The sequence below is a fragment of the Pan troglodytes genome, chromosome X (assembly GCF_028858775.2).
Source record: "Pan troglodytes isolate AG18354 chromosome X, NHGRI_mPanTro3-v2.0_pri, whole genome shotgun sequence".
NCBI lineage: Eukaryota > Metazoa > Chordata > Mammalia > Primates > Hominidae > Pan > Pan troglodytes.
Genome location: NC_072421.2, coordinates 37,703,966 through 37,708,420, shown reverse-complemented (window position 1 = coordinate 37,708,420; position 4,455 = coordinate 37,703,966). Strand labels below are relative to the sequence as shown.

The following is a 4,455-nucleotide window of genomic DNA, read 5'->3' as shown; positions in this document are numbered from 1 at the left end:
GAGTCACAAGTTGTTGAGTGTCATAAATATATAGGACTTAAAATCACTCCTTAAAGGCAATTGTGATCTAATCGTATACCAAGCACATGTCTATTCTACAACATTAGAGAGGCACGGTGAAACCTGATTTCTTTCCACCCTAAAATAGATAATTAGCCAGAGAAAATAAGGGGTTCAATCATTTAATACAATGAAAATAGCTGTATTTCTATTAGTTTTCAGGAGCCAGTCCCCATGTATATATGTGGAATTTGAAGAGTTCCTTATGAGAACACAATATCCCCATCAAAGGTGGAAGTGATAGGTTTTATTATTCAATAAATGCTGGGAGATACCAGCCTAATTCTCATATAATTAACAAATTTGATAAATGAAGTTAAGAATGAATATTATTGTAGACATGTAGCAGGGTAGGGTAAGGGTAGGAAGGTATCAGCCCAACTATGTAAACACCAGAGAAGAAAAATTTAGAATTATTTATTGTCTTTTAAATTCATAGCTTAGGTTTGGGCCCTTGTAACCTCTAGCTTGCCAATGAATTAAGTATTTGTTTAAAATAATCATCATGCATCCTTATTCTCCAGTTCTTTGTCATGTGAGCTGTTGGCAGTTACATGTGATTTTAATTTTACCTTCTCAATCCGACTTTATTTCTGGTGTCCATGGGAAGTAACAAACTTCTAAAAGAAGATCACTCAAATCCACTATACATTGCATATTTGATTTTCTCCTTCATTTCCTCAAATAAAAACAAATTCAGCTTTGTGAACTACCAAATTTTTCAAAATAAAGTGCAGAATGCCAGTACCAGTATTTAGCGGATCTGTATTCAATAGACTAAAGTTAGATATACTACTCTTTAAATAATTTAAAATAGTATCTACTACTACACTACTATATTATATTAAAACAAAATAACAATTTAAAATAAGATATACTTCTGACATCATCCTTATTAAGCCTATAGAAGAGAAATCTCTGCAATAGAAACAAACAGACATCATCTAAGGATCCTGACCTTAAGAAATTTACAATTTTGGCAGAGAAACAAGACAGACATACTCAAAATTAAATAACAATTCAGGACAATAATATAAGAAATGTCTATAGAAGTTTATCCTTTTTATAAGCTACTTTTTGAAGTTGGTCACTTTGTCAGACTAATCTTTGGGATTTATTGATTGCAAAAGCTATTCATATTTTAGGATAGCATTTCCTAACATTTCCACCAGAAATAACATAAAGGAGATTTTAGTGATTAGCTGAAAATAAAAAAGGACAGAGTAAGAGGAAATAAAAAAAGGTATTATATTTGCCTTTTGGAATTACAACATAAAAATCTAAAGTTAAAAAACTAAGGTGAGCATTTATATAATGATTAGACAGCTTTCTCAGGGACAGCCTATTTTTAAAAATGATAGCTATCACACATTGATTGCAATCATTAAACTAAGTGCTATATAACCCTCATGTTTAATGCATCATCTAATTTATTACTTAAAACTCATTATTGGTATTATTCTTCCCAGGAGTAAAACACTAATGCAAGTTCACACAACTCGAAATAGGTGAAGTCAAGCTTCCAAATGAGGTCTATTTGACACAGAATCCAATGTCTCTCTTACTTCCTAAGAAAGGAATAACATATGCTTATTGCATTTGTTCTGTATCTACATACTTTTAATGAAGTAGCAGTATGCTGAAAATACAGATCAAGAACTGCCTAAATTCACAATGCTAATATGACTCATTTCATAGAACCTAAAAGAAGGATTAAATTTAAAAAGGCTTACTGAGTGGCAATGGAAGTAAAGGAAGTTGAAGGTGTTGTGCTTTCTCTAAGAATTCACCCAAGGCTTTTAAGTCTGTACTTACCCAAGAAGAGGAAATTTGCAATCTAGGTGAAAGGGGTGAGCAAATCTAGGATGTCAGGGAAGAGACCTTGGAATTGTCTATTTTGGGATCCAGACAGGACGACTTGAAAAAAAAAGTCTTTCTAGGATGCTGCTGAAAGATTAAGATACTAGAAGAGAAAAAGGAGTGAAGAACAAGTTCAAAGAGTGGGAAACATGGAAAGGTGGAAAGGTTCACTGTTTGATATTTTGGAGGTGGTGCTCTGCTGTCAGAGAAGTGGGAACTTGACCATGAGTAGAAAGAAAAAAATGAAGGTTGCTAAAGTTAATAAGGTCTAGGAAGTGAGTAAGGAGGTTATTGGAAGTGTCACTAGTATGGATGCTGAAGTCACTGAGGATATCTGCCATTCAAATAAAGCTTTGTGATATTAAGTATAACTAATGACATCACAAAAAACGGTACATTTGATAAAACAATCACATTTTGACAATATTGTAATAAATTTCTTTAAGAAATCACCCAGGTGATTCACTCAAAGTGGTTACACTTATATTCATAAATAACTTTAAAAATACTTTATAGGTGAAAAGGTCAGGTTACAGTCCAGTCGCCAGGGTTTCAGGTGGAATTCACGGAACTCTGGAGTTTGTGGAGTTCATGGAACTCTGGAGTTTCAGGTGGAACTTATGGAACTCATGGAACGCTGGAGCCCCACACCTCGCCCCCGAAGTCTGTCCCTCATTCAAACCAACTAGCCTCGAAGCGCGCCCCTTCCTTCATAACAGTCTCCACTGCCCACTTCCGGTTCCGTCACACAACCACCATTCACCGTCTGCCATTCCTCGCCACCGCTGCCGCTGCCTGCGCGCTACTGCCTTTGCCTGCGCGCTCATTGTCAGCGCTGCCCGCCATGGCCACCGCCCGGCTGTAGCAGGTGCGCCACAGCTACCACACCAACCGGGAGGCCGCCATCAACAGCCACATCGACCTGGAGTTCCACGCCTCCTATGTGTACCTGTCCATGGCTTTCCATTCCACTTTGAACGGGATGACGTGGCCCTGGAGCACTTTGGCCGCTACTTCCTGCACCAATCAGACGAGAAGATGGAGCATGCCCAGGAGCTGATGAGGCTGCAGAACCAGCGCAGTGGCTGCATCTGCCTTCATGACATCAGGGAGCCAGAGTGCCAAGGCTGGCAGAGCGGGCTCGAGGCCATGGAGTGTGCCTTCCACCTGGAGAAGAGCATCAACTACAGCCTCCTGGAGCTGCACCAGCTGGCCTTGGAGAAGGGCGAGCCCAGCTGTGCGACTTCCTGGAGAGCCACTACCTACACCAACAGGTCAAGACCATCGAAGAGCTGGGTGGCTATGTGAACAACCTGGGGAAGATGTGGGTCCCAGAAGCCGGCCTGGCTGAGAACCTGTTTAACAAACTCTCCCTGAGCCACAGCGACGAAGAGACCTGAGCCCAGACGGGCCCCACAGCCACGAGGTGCCTTCCCTGGGTCGGGCCACCTGGCGGGGCGTGCATGTTACCCTTTCAGAACCTTCTCTTCCGTTTTTTCCTTTCAGTTTTACCATTGTTGGCAATAAAGTTATCTGGCTCTCAAAGCGATGAAGGTGTCCAGTTGAGGCGTGCCTGCAAAACTCTCACCTTTTACTAACTAGGGCAAATCCCCATGCAAGTTTAAAAAGAGTGTCCAGCAGTCTCTCCACCCAGGGCTGCTCCATCTGCATGCAGCTCGGGGTCTCTAAGGATGGAGGTGGAGGGTATTCTATGAGTCCCTGTAAAACACATTAATCTTTTCTTTCTAAGCTATGTGGATATATGGGGTAGGGAGGGTGGGATGGGTGGTCTTAGGCCCTTGTGTCTGTGGGTGCATGTGCATGGTAAAGTGTAAAATATGGTCTAGAATTCATCCTAGTGGTTGTCTCTGGGGAAAAAGTCAGGGGAATGGGATTGGGCAGGGATTAAAATAATGAAGTTTTTAATTTTACATGAAAAGTTTTCTTTTTTAAATATGCAAATGCTAATATTTCTTGATTCTGGGTAGCAAGATGGGGTATTTGGAAGATGACATGGCAGAGCGTCTCTTTGGCAAGCTTACCCTGAGTAATAGTGATAATGGAAACCGAGACTTAAGCTGGCTTCCCCATTGCCAGGAGATGCATTTCTGTGGTCGCCAGGGCTGGGCATACATATTGCCCTTACAAAACCTCTACTTATTTATTTTTATTTTTTTTCTCTTTGATTGAATCATTTCTTCCATTAAAGTGACGTGGTACCAAAGAAAAACAAATTACCTCAATAGAAGAGCTGAAAAATATAAGGTCAAAGTTGGGAGTCAAGTTTATAGTATTGAATATAAAGTAGAACTCTGGCTACTTTGAAGAATGTAGGGGTGTCGGGGAGGGTTGAAGGTGGAGACCAGGCAGAGACATTGTAGTTGGTGCAGATGAGAAGCTAGCATGTCTTGAAATGTGATGGTGGCTGAGGAAATGAAGGGAGGTAGACAAGTTCCAGATGGATTTTGGACAAGTCAACAAGAATTGCTCAGGGATGGGAAATGAGGAACGTGAGATGGGGAAAATAACCTATGT

The 4,455-nt window shown here is 40.6% G+C and overlaps 1 pseudogene; it reads left to right on the top strand.

Moving 5' to 3' along the window:
• The first annotated feature begins 2,671 nt into the window (after positions 1-2,671).
• LOC473865 (ferritin heavy polypeptide-like 17) lies at positions 2,672-3,406 on the top strand (annotated as a pseudogene).
• Positions 3,407-4,455: the final 1,049 nt, after the last annotated feature.